Raw genomic sequence first — 13,047 nt, 5'->3', positions numbered from 1 at the left:
TCAGAGGGTATTGGCAGATTAACAGGCTAGAATCTGGTAAGAGCATTACATCTGCTCACATTCTTACTAGAAGAGGCAGTCCTGCTTGAGAAATTTTACTTTTATTCTTAAATTGGAAATGACAGTGGAAAAGAATCACATCCCTAGCTAACATATATGCAATCAAAGCAAGATGTAATTTTGTTGATTTAACAACAAATATCTTTTTAGTAGGATAAATTGTTTTGTTTGGGGAATGGCTTAAATTTTATTAGCAGAATAACCTTGTTGTTGACACAACATTGACTCACTAGGGGCATATGTTGCTATGACTATGTTGGCAAAAAAAATCAGTACATACAACTCTTAAGACAGATGCCTTTTTCTCCAAAATCTTTGATAGTTCACTGTTTAGAGTAGCTTTGTTCTGCTTCATCACTTGATGAATCGGTCTCAATTTTTAGATGCATTAAGTAAAAAAAAGAGGAATTCCTTACATTTCAGAGTAAGAAAACTGTGGTTCCGAAGCTTCCTCCTGTTGTCTGAAGTTCTTCACCTGGTGTGTGAGAGAGAGTCTGGCTCTTCTTATCCACTGAAATGCAAAAGAAAGCATCTTTTAAATCCAAACCAGTCAAATAAGTATTTGTCCACAGTTATTTGGTTTATTGCTTTTAAATCCTGTTCCTTCTGACTCTCTAGTTCCTCTGAGGTCTGGGTCATTAGTAAACAGATTTGAGCCTTCTGTGCCTTTTCTTTTGAGATATATAGAGCTTTCTAACTCAAGCATTTAACTTGCATAATAAATCTCATCCTACAAAGGACGGGGACGTTCTGGCATATAGAAACTCATGAGTCAGTTTAGTGTCTCCAGTTGTCCACTCTGTGAGTTGTAGGAATGGCCATAGAACTGCCCAAAAAATCAGTGCTGTAACTTTACTGAGCCCTTACAGATAGTTTTTACTGAATATGTGGCTCTGCTATTTATCAAAAGTTCATTGTTTCTCTGGTTTTACTGGAACTAGAGGGTCTATTGGGGATTCCTTGATATTTTCCCTGGTCTCCTCATTCATTGTAAAAAATTCTCCAGTATCATAATGTTTGCATCTTTTCAATGACCCTTACTGCCTACAAATATCACATTGATTCAGACCAAAAGTGTGTGTGTGTTTGTGCAGGGAAAGTAGGGGCCTTTCAGGCCCCAAGCCCCCTGCTTGTTCTGCTTATTTCACCTTTGTAATGCCAGTCTCTTTTCTTTCCACAGCAACATGGTAATCAATCTAGCCTGAGTATGCCTCCAGTTGGGGTTATCGGTTAACACTTTCCAAAGGCTGATACATTCCTTCAGGATTCTCTCAGTACAAACCAACAGATCACTTCCAATTCAACAAACACAAAATATAAAAAAGGACATGTATAAAACCTGGCAGACCCTTGTTGCTTGTTTTAAAGATGCCTATATCACTGGTTGATTATTTCCCTGAGTCTGGCCAGCAACAGGACTAAAATCCTTACTTCCCATATGCTCTTTATTTTGATCCATATTCTCTTTATCCATCCCGACTCTAATGTTATATGGTGTGAAAAGGAGGGAACTAACATTCACACATCTTCTGCCTCATTCCCTCTGGAACATACAATCTTTGCCTTTTTCTATTTCTCCTTAGTACTTGGTATCAGCGTGTCTCATTCCAACATACACCTTTTCTGAATACCTGGGTCTCTACACAATGTCATAAACCATCAACATAAACCAAAACTGATCCCATTTACCAAGTCAGCAGTAAAACATCAACTCCAAGATAAAACTGCAACAAACCATTTTCCCCATTCTCTGACTTATGAGGCATCCACCACTGATTACAGTATTTATTCATTTTATCTTTAGTTATTGGATCTTCCCCAGCTTACTCCAGTTTTTCAAAATAAAACCCCAAGGGCTACAGGGTGGCATTGCTGTCTGGTTTGCCAATACCCAGTTGCCCAATTTCTTTATTCTTAGGTCCAGACCTCCAACACAAATAATTTTTTACTCTCTGCTCCGACTCCTTGTCGTCAGAGAAAGGACAAGCACTGTCTCCTATCATGCAGTTTTGTGTGTAACAATTTTAAAGCCTAGGCATTTATTTATTTATTTCTCAGTTCTGATCCCCTGTTGTTAGTTACACGCTGCTCTGACCTCATGGCAGCAAAGATAGGAGGACCCCTCCCCTCTTTCACACATTGTTTTTGTTGTGTAGTGACAGTTACTGTTCCAAACCTTCCTTATCCAATTTACACAGAGCTTGAAGTTTTCAAGTACCAACCCTGCTGGTCAATTACAACAAAATAAAATTTGATACTCACCAGTCCAGAAATTCACACCACTTTCCCTTGCTCAAATACCTCTGGAGTGTTACACCTTTGAGCTGCTCACTGCCTCAATACTGGAGAGGATTTGATGGAGTCTCCAGTCAAACTGGTCCAAATCCTTTCTGATCTGTTTCTCTTTAGCTGGGGACAAGAAGATGATCCAGGAAAGGCTTTTTAGCTCTCCCATTTGGTTCACCAAGACTGTCGTCCCAAAATGGATTCTTTCACCTGTTAATGCAAGAGGCTGATCCATGTACAGAGCTGAGGTATTTGATTTAGTTACAGTTCTGCACAGGAAGGGGTGATGGGTGGCAAACCCACAAACCCAGCACATAGGCTATCAAACTTTTTACTATTTCTACATTTTAGCAAACAAAGGCATTAATGTTCATTCATTACAAGTTACATAGTTCTCTTATTAAAATTAATATTAATTAGTATTCTATCTTCTCTTGGTTAAATGATTCCCTTGCTTCTTTTGCTAATTAGTCTGCATGCTCAGTCTTTCTCTTCTGTCAGTCAGTGGGTTTCTTGAGTCTTTTTCCCTTGCCAGAATTACCTTTTACCCAGTTGGAGTGTTGGCTTTTTTACTTCTTTATCTTGGGAGTTCTGCCAAATGACCTTGTGGCCTATAAATTCTGCATTGTGTCCACTCTCAGTGGTGCATCCTTCTCCCTCAGCTCTGCTAACCTCCTGCTAGGTCTGTGTTCGCCGAAGCATGACTATTAACACGACTTATTATTAACTTTAACAAGACTTTTCTACAGACAAGTAATTCATCTTTCTAGTACCTAGATATCACTTCCATTAAAACAAGCTCTCAAGGAGACTGAATTCACTTGTGTTGGTAGCAAAATGTCCCATCTTCAGGACTACTCCAGCTGGGGTAATGCTGGAATTTGTCTTCCAGTGTCTGGCTGATGTACTTCTCTGACTATCAAGTCTTTGGGTCAGGTTATAGTAGGACCGCAGATAGCCACCACTGGATGAATTGTAAGCATCTGAATCAGTCTGAGCCTTTGATAATGACAGTTCTAAGAAAGTGCCACATAAGCACTGTGGCTTGAAATGGAAGTGCTTGGTTGGTACCTGAATGTGCATTAGCAAAGTGCCATGTTTCTATATATCACTCATCTCCTCTAGTGCAGTACCAGCCTTTTGAACTGGTTCCTGTAATCACAATGTAGGAAGTCACTGGTGGTTGAAAAGGGAGACTGAGTTGAACATTAAGATAAGCAAAAATTACAAAGTATTTAGGCGGCAGATTTGCTTTTCTTCTTGTGGGAATCGTTATGGATTGCTAATTCTAAAAGTGAACCAAAGTGATTCATCTTTATGTTATTCAGCCTGCATCATTACAGGAATATTTGAAAAAGAATATGGAAAATGTATAAGCTCAGAAATATTTGATGTTGTCCTGATTTTGTGTGGGATGGGGTTAGTTTTTTTCCTAATTGCAGGTACAGTGCTGTATTTTAGATTCAACAGGACAATAATTTTGATAAAACACTAACAATTTGGCTGTTGCTGTCAGTACTGTTGTTTCCTGTGCTCTGCCAGTGAGCAGGTTCACAAGAAACTGGAAGGGAGCCCAGCCCAGCTGGAAGGTCAGCCAGGACAGCTGACCTGAACTGGTCAAAGGGGTATTCCACACCACAGAACATCATGCCCAGTGTATAAACTGGGGGGAATTGTACAGGAGCTGCAGATCTGTCACTGCCAGTGGGTGATGAGCAATTGTATTGTGCATCACTTACCTTTCTTGGATTTTATTCCTCTTTATCACTATTTTTGTGGTTGTTGTTGTTTATCATTATGATGATGATGATGTTGTATTTTGTGTCACTTATTAAACTGTTCTTATTTGAACCTACACGTTTCACTTTTCTTTCAGATTTTCCTTCCCACTGGGGAAGGGGGAGAAGTGAGTGAGTGGCTGTGTGGTTCTTGATTGCCAGCTGGGGTTAAACCATGACCGATGCAAGCAGTGAAGGAATTCCATGATGATCTTGAGATTAGAAAGTGTTTTGTTAAAAGAAAAATAAATCCTGTTGATGGTTGGGAGGACCCGTTATAGTCTGACAGAGTGCAAGATTGCTGTGGATAAGCAGTTTCTTTAGCAAACCAGCGGGTGACTTCAGCAGTTACACAGTAGTATCCTAGTAATATAGTAACTCTCCCACAGTTATTCCTGTTCTACTTCTGCTGATGCTAACGTTGTATTTATACTGTGGTGTTGGCACAAATTGTCTACCCAGGGGTCTTCAGAGAAGTTAATTTATGAATGAAATTTGTGGAAGGGATGTGTTTGAAAGACTGGACAGAGAATCAGGAGGGCTATGGTAGATTTAGTGCATTGATTTGCCACAGATGTCTTTTTGGTTTTAATTTGGTGTACATGTGTATGGATCTTTTGCATTAAATGGAACATTGATTTAAATCAAGTAAGGACCAGTAGTTTGATGTACTATAGCAACATGAGAAACAGCTTAGTGCTTCATGACAAAGGTGGATCTGATTCACTGTTCAGTGTTTGTATTCTGTTTATACACTGTCACCCCTCTTTTCTTTCCATTGTCATTTCATAGGAGACCCATGAAATATTTGATTGTTGTGGAAAAAAATTAAAATTTCAAGGGGAGATTAGGCAGTATGAAGTGGTTGTAAGTGATGAAGGACAGAGTATACTGTGTAAAAACCTTCAGTTCAGGGTTGGGGATCAGACACCTGTTGGCTTTGTGCAGCTTATCTAAGGACAGGTCAGGACAATTGCTTCTCAGAGTAGCTGTGTTGTCTCTACCTAATATTATATATAACCCCCCTAATTTGGGAACATCTGAGAACCCACATGGAGATTACCACCTTGTAAATCAGAACTCTTCTTCCCTGAAAGCAGAGAAAGGACATACACATTCTACCTTGTAGTGCAAACCATCCACCCTGTGACCAAGCACCTCACACTGGTTCTCTCCTTACCTCTTTCTGTAAATAAGCAAATGCTTTTCCTGTGAGAATGACATGAGTGGCTTGAATGAATAAATCAGAAACTATGCATCTGTGCTTTGGTTTCTGCGCTTCAGGATTTTGCATTTTATTGTGTTCTTGCCTCCTAAACACTTCTCTGAGGTCTGGTCGATGGACCAAGAGTTGCTGAAAGAACCATTTTTTTGTCTAGTGAGATAGAATATGGGGTTTGGGTTTCAGTTTTTTGGTTGCTTGCTTTTGTCAACAACAACAACAATAATAGTAATTTTTAAAATCTCTCTGTCACAGGTTTTGTATGTCTGTAACAAATGTGAGCATTAAAATGTCCTGCTGTTGTGCTCACATTGGCTGTCATGCTTCAGTGAAGGCTAAAGAACTTTTGGTCTGAGGATCCCACTTTGTGCTAAAGCAGATGAGGATATGAAAATTTTGTGGCTCAGGCGGGAGCTGAAAACAAAATCCAGAGGATAAATCTGAAGGTCTGGTACAAAGGACTAGGAGTCAACTGAATGGAACTGAGATCCCAGATCTGTATTCACCTAAATGATACTTAGGTTCAAAGTTTCTTAGTTTTCCTCTGTTCTAACTACATCTTTACAAAGTAGATATATCTAGTTAGTACATGTCTTGTGAGTGTTATACAGTTTTACCCAGGCTGTTTGTCAAGATTGTCTAGTGAAAGCATTGTGAGAAATGATGAAAAAAGCAGAAAAAAAAAAAAAAAGGCTGAGGCCTGAAAATCTGTTTTGATTTTGGGCAACCCTAAATTCTGAGAGAGATGCTACTTTAGCTTCTATATTGTCTTTGTTTCCCTCAGCATTGCCCTCTTTTCTTGCTTAACAAGTAAAAGTGATAAACTGTTAGTTTATGTGATAAAAACTTGCCTGTGCTCCACAAGGTAGGACAGAGAAACATTGGCAGGTGGAGAAGCTTTAGTAACCCTTTCCCCAGCTGCTCCTAGCCCCATCACCAGAGCCTATCTCCTCAAGCCCAGAGGAGCACAAGGGACAGTGACAGGCAGAGACCCAATGTAAGGATTCTGAGGAAAGGCCCCTTCCACCATTGTCCTGGGGCAGCCTCACCCTCAGGATGTGGGAGAGAAATGCATCAAGATGAGTCAATGCTGGAGCACCTCACAGACTTCCTGGTTTTGCTGCCTGAAGATAGAGGACACATTGCAGCATACAGAGGAAGACTGTTTCAGGATTACACAGGACTTATTATGGGATGTTTAGGGGAGAAACCAAAGGCAGGGAAAGGGATAGAACTAGATTGTTTGGGAAGGAAAAAGCATGTGAAAAGAGAGGGATGAAAAGGACTGGTCATGTTTAAAAAGCAGCTGGTCAAAACACTGCTCTATTGTGACCTGAAGAGCTTTATGCCCTCCCAATAAACTCAATTTCTAAATATTTTCTCGGATGAGGGACTGTTTGACTTTCCAAAGGAATTTCCATCTGGCTGCATTGTCAGACTCTTTGAGTTAGACTTCTGTGACTAGTGTTCTCATCTGCTTGTAATCAATTGTAATAAACAGACTAATGTTATTGTTCATCCTTCTGTAAGAAGGTCATCTTGGCAGCTAGTGAAAGAGCGGTTATAAAACACTACCCCAGTAATAGGAGATGCAAAGTTCCTAATGCTTGTACAAGTTACTGCTGGTCTAGTTAAAGTTGAGGTTTCGTGTGGTTAAATAAGAAATCAAAATGCCATACTTCATTTGCTTGGTTTTCCTGTTGAATAGTGTTTTTGTTTCTGGGAAGAGTGCATGCATCACTTTATTTTGCCTCTGGAAAACCCTTAGTCCTGAATCACAGAATCCAATAAACATGATAGGGAAAGCCCCAGTGACTTGTTTACCCCCAGCTGCAGGGGAAATGTTTCACACTGAATGTATTTTTAGAGATCTTCATCAGCCAAATTACTCCTGGGAGCAGGCCTCTAACAGGACATGAACAATACCAAGCTTAAGGTGAAGTTTTACTGCACACAGCCAAATTGATCTAGTGGTTAACTCCCACCCAGAGAGCTGGTCCTTTTTCTCTCCTGCTTGGCCTTAAGACTGATTCATCTTGGAAAAATAGTGTTCCTGGAAAGCCAATCACCTTTCCTTTCTCTGAGCAGGAATGATGGTGATGACAACAATTTTTTGCCTGTTTTTCTACCTTGAACTGGCTAATCAGAGTAAAGCTCATGGTGGCACATGGGAATGACCAGAAGAACATGTCTGTTAGTATGGGAGCAGGATCTGTTTTTAAAAGGAGACCTAACAGTAAGAGGCTGGAAACCTGGAATTCTGAGTTTAGGAGCCTGTGCTCTGTAGAAGGCAACCTGAAGTAATCATGTGATCTTCTCTCATTGTGACATCCACAGAGGGAAGTGTTAGCTATATTGCAAAGTGTCTCAGCGCTTCATCTCTAGTACTTGGATGTGAGACTGGCTACAGAATGTAGAACAGATCAAAAACTTCTAAAATCAAACTAAAGAACAGCTAAAAAGTGTAACAGTTTCACCTGAGATTGCTGGCTACTGTATGAGTACTACAGATCTCTTTCTTGGGGTTGATGGCAGATACAAGTCAGTTTGTGTTGTATGTTCGCCTGTATAACTCTTAGAGGCTACAAGTGTGCATCAATATTATTCAGTTATATATTATTCCATATTAACATCATTAAAATAATTTTATTCCACAATATATATATGCACTGATTCTGTAGGCTATCTTGTATCATCCTCATAATAACAAATAACAGAGTATTTCTCATCACTCAGGTTGGGTGGAGGACGAGTACTATTCTGATATGAGAACATCTTTGTATTGCTGACAAATCCTTTTTATGTCAGCATGGCAGTTTGCTTGTGAGAAATGTCTTAACAATGCAGCATGGCTGTAAGGAGACCGTTAACTAAATAGTGATGCAGAATTGCCCTGCCATAGTGAGGTAGAGACTTAATTATATGTGCCAGTTGTGTTTATAAATTTTAAAATTTTATTTTATGAACCAATGAAGTCTTATTCCGGACCTCTTTTACTTGATTCTCCCAACACCTTTTCCTTGTGTCTTCTCAAAGAAGGTAAGGCAGAGGATATAGTGTAACTAATTTCCAACTCAGCATCCTTCTGTGGTGTTACAGCAGTGATGGACGAGGGAAGAGCAACAGACATCACCTCCCTGGACTTGTGCAGAGCATTTGATACAACCGTGCTTGTCTGTAAATTGGAGAGACATGGATTTGACCCTGACATTAGCTCAGTTGAGTAGAGCATGATGCTAGTAACTCCAAGGTCACGGTTCAATCCCTGTGGGTCATTCACTTAAGAGTTGGATTTGATGATCCTTGTGGGTCCCTTCCATTTCAAAATATCCTGAGATTCTGTGATTTCATGGATGGACCACTCAGTGGATAAAAAATTGGCTGTGTGGTTTCTCTCAAAGAGTTGTGGTCAACAACTCATGGTCCAAGTGGAAAGCAGTGATGAGTAGCATTCCTCAGAGGCTGGTATTGGGACAACCACTTTTTAGTATTTTTGTTGGTTACTCAAGACAGTGGGATCAAGGCCACCCTCAGCATCTTTTCTGATGACACCAAGCTGGGTCGTGCAGTTGGCACACTGGAGGGAAGGAATGTCATCCAGAGGGACCTTGACAGGCTTCAGAGGGAGGGCCTGTTTGAACCTTGTGAGATTCAACAAGGCCAAATGCAAGGTCCTGCACCTGGATCAGGGCAGTCCCAAGCACAAATACAAGTTGGGTGGAGAATGGATTGAGGCTCCCTACAGAGAAGGACTAAAGGGTGTTTGTGTGTGAAAAGCTCGACATGACCTGGCACTGTGCGCTCACATCCCTAAAGCTAAATGCGTCCTGTGCCGCATCCAGAGCAGCATAGCCAGTAGGGTCAGGGAGTGGGTTCTGCCCCTCTGCTCTGTTCTGCTCTGCTCTGGTGAGACCCCACTTGGAACACTGTATCCAGCTCTGGGGCCCTCAATGCAAGAAAGATGTGGACCTGTTGGAGCAAGTGAGGAGAAGAGCCACTAAGTTGATCAGAGGGCTTGAGCACCTCTCCTGTGAAGACAGGCTGAGAGAGTTGGGGCTGTTCAGCCTGGAGTGGAGAAGGTTCCAGGGAGACCTTACAATGCTTTCCAGTACCTAGAGGGCCTTATAAGAAGGCTGGAAAGGGGCTTTACACAAAAGTATGTGGTGATAGGACAAGGGGGAATGGACTTAAGCTAAATGATGACCGGTTTACGCTAGATATTAGGAAAAAATTCTTCACTGTGAAGGTAGAACAGGTTGCCCAGTGAGGCTGTGGACTTTCCATCCTTAGAGATGTTCAAGACCAGGCTGGATGGGGCTATGATGGTCTAGTGGAAGGTTTCCTGCCCACAACAGGAGCATTGGAACTGAATGGTCTGTAAGGTCCCTTCCAACCCAAACTATTCTACTATTCTGTGTGCTGAGTGGTTAGGTTTTTCCTTTGTGTGGTTAGTAGGCTTGTTTTCATCCTCATTCAGCTGCTAATTTTGTGTAGTCTGGAGGATTGAGTTTATTTTGAGGTTTTATTTTGAGGTTTGAATGGCTCTTTCAAACATCATTGAAGAAGATGATGGTTTGTAAAATTATTGTTAGCAAGACAGACACTGTGGACTGTGTAGAGTCTTGTTTCTAAGAAATCAGTTGAGAAATGTAATAGAGAATTAAATACTTTCCCTTAAAAAGTTCTTAAAAGTTAATAACGCACATAGAGAACTAAACAAGTCTAAGCAATTACTGTCAAGTGTCATGGCTATGGACTTTTTGTGAACAACTGTAAAATAAGATGAAAACCAAGAATATTTACATTGACTTGGTTTGACAACAGGCATAATAACTGTGCCAAATAATGCTTATTTATTAGGGTTTTTTAGTTGTTCTTTTGTTTATTTGGGACTTTTGTGTTTGGTTGTTTTTCTTTCTTGTGTACCCTTCTCATTGTGTCATTTGCGTCTGTGTCCTGCCCCTCCCTCAAATGTTAGTGTTTCAGATTACCTTTGTTTCCCCTGGGGAGCTGCTCACATATGAAAATGGACATTACCAGCAATTCTAAAAGTCTGCCTTGCTAATGATCTTGGCTAAAGGATTAAATGCCAAATGGTTGCAGAAACACCTCTCTCTGTGGTTGATGTATTACTAAGTATGAAGTCGTTCCCAAGGCTGTCATAAACCTTGCCAGGAATTTGTGATCAGACAGGTTCCTGTAACAAGATGGATTCCAGGTCGGGAATAGCTTGAGTCACCCCATGAAAATACGACTGTGTCGGTTCTCCCATGTTCAGAGAAGTGCCTGCAGTAGCATCCATTCTCACAGAATCACAGAATGGGTAAGGCTGGAAGGGACCACGGTGGGTCCCACATCCGGTCCAACTTCCCCTTCACACTATATCAGAAACAGTTTGGATTTCCTGCTTGAAGACCCCCAGTGAATCCAGTGATATTCAGTTCATTTGCTGGATAGATTGTGACTAGAGTGAAAACTACTTGTTTGCTACTTAGAATTTTGCAGAAGTCTGTCTGTGAAAGAACTAGCACAGAACCTACAACTTAGGTGGGTTCCTAAGCCCTTTCTTAGTCTTTGATAAGTAAACAGTTGGACTATATGGGAGAAGATCACTTCTGGAATTGGTGAATTGGCACAAGGCTTTTAATTCTGTGCCATTGGTAACTGGTCATTGGCACCCATGCTTATTTTGAAATTGCTTAGCACACGTGATAGGCAACTGAAGAGGATTGCATATGACAGATCAGTGTTTTGGGCAGCTTCTGAGCACAGGAACTTTTGATGTGCTGAAGCCAGTTCACTGTAATCCTTATTTCGAAGTCTGTTGGAAGGATAGCTTCAAAATCCTTGATGAATAAAGAATGTATGTGTAGAAGATGTCAAGTTTGTGCTATGCATTTTTCTGACATCCTGAAGTTCAGATATTTCATTTTCACTGTGAATTTATTAGATCCAAAGGACTCCATTATCCAGTGGAAATTGGGATATATGTAGTTTTGTTGAGCAGGTTCAAGCTGAGTTAAACAGAGGGGCCAGATAATGTGTTTGGAGTCTAGCTTTATGAACAGATGGCAGCTCCAAATGAGGCAACTGTGTTTTTCTTCCTTGGTCTGCTATTGGCCTGGTGTGTGACCTTGGACAAATGACTTGCTCTCATATTTCTTGCTTTCATCTGCTGTTCTCAAAGCACTTGAGGAGACATATTTTTTACTCAAGACAGTGGTTTTGATAAGAATTTTGTGGTTATATCTTACAGCAAAGAGAGCAGTCATTTGAAAACCAGATCTTTCACTACTAAAATAAAGTAGGTTTCATAATCTGATTTATTTTGTTTATTGTACTGATAAAACTACCAAACACAACTTAGTTACATTAATGACCTTTATAGAATTATAAAGAAGGAAAATTTCTCTTAGACTGTATATCTCATTATGCTTTCAGGTGTATATTCTTAACTGCTACATTTTTCTAGTGCTTTGCATTAGTAATGTACTGATTTCTACAGTGTGGCAGATTGCAGGGGCAGTGTGCTGCCATTGGGATGCAGAGATCGAGAGAATCCAGAAGTGTAACAGACAGTATGTAAGGTATTGCTGGCATTCTACTATAATCCCTGAACAAAATCTTGATTTCACACTACCTGTAAGAGATCTTGTCTTGCAATGAAAGTGCTTAGGTTGAAAAGCCATCTGCTGAAGCATTTTGTCCCCTGGAATGGAGGAAAAAGAACAGGATAAGCTGCTAAAAAACATAACCACAGAGTATCCTGAGTTGGAAGAGACCCACAAGGATTGTCAAAGTTCAACTCCTGGCTGATATCTGTAGGGTACAGCACAGGGACTATATGATTTAACTCCTTCTATGTTCTTCTTTAGTGTTTTTTACTTGCAAAATCCTTTGCAAGTAAAGGGATTTTCTACTGCTTCCTGACTACACATCTAAGCAGCTTCTCTCTCTTTTATGAGGAGTCTGGAGGGTGCAGGATTTTCTTTTTTTTGCTTCAGACAATCTTGAATTCTGGTGTGTGCTGCTTTACAAAGTACAGCCACCCAAATGCAATCCCCAGGTCACTTTTCTAGCCAAAATTGCAAATTATTAATAATCAATCTCCTAGCAGTACAAGTGGACCACAAGCTGGGAGATGCCTGTGTAACCCAACTCTCCCACTCAACCAGATAGGTCTCCAGAGTCTCCAAAATTCTCAAGGCTTTTCCATTGAGACCCACTGCAGAATCCACATGGTATGAGGCATCAGAATCTGCTGTGATAACCTCAGTAACTGATAACCTCTTTCCCAGGTACTATATTCTGCATCGTACTGTAAACTAACATGTTAACAAAACAGAACTTTCCAAATAAATAAGGGCCTGAGAGAGAACTGTGCATCACTAATAGGGCTTCTGTTTTTCGAAGTCTGTCCTACTCCTGTTCTTATCTAGGAACTAGTTAGGATTATAAGACAGTGTCACGGGTTGGCCGGGGCCAGATGCCAGGCACCCACCAAAGCTACTCACTCCACTCCCTTCTGCAGATGGACATAGCAGAGAAAATTTAACAAAGGGTTCATGAGTAAAGGACCAGGAGAGACATCACTCACCAAATACTGTCACATGCAAAACAGGCTCAGCTTAGAGATATGCATTGAATTTATTACTAATGAAATTGGAGCAGGATAATGAGAAGTAAAATGAGCCCTTAGCA

General features: G+C 40.6%; 1 protein-coding gene across 2 annotated transcripts in view; it reads left to right on the top strand.

Moving 5' to 3' along the window:
• LOC125320497 (MOB kinase activator 3B-like) overlaps window positions 1-13,047 on the top strand; it is a 40,123-nt gene that overhangs the window by 8,413 nt on the left and 18,663 nt on the right. The window lies entirely within an intron of this gene.

The sequence above is a fragment of the Corvus hawaiiensis genome, chromosome Z, assembly GCF_020740725.1.
Source record: "Corvus hawaiiensis isolate bCorHaw1 chromosome Z, bCorHaw1.pri.cur, whole genome shotgun sequence".
Classification (NCBI taxonomy): domain Eukaryota; kingdom Metazoa; phylum Chordata; class Aves; order Passeriformes; family Corvidae; genus Corvus; species Corvus hawaiiensis.
This window is presented reverse-complemented; position numbering and strand designations above follow the sequence as displayed.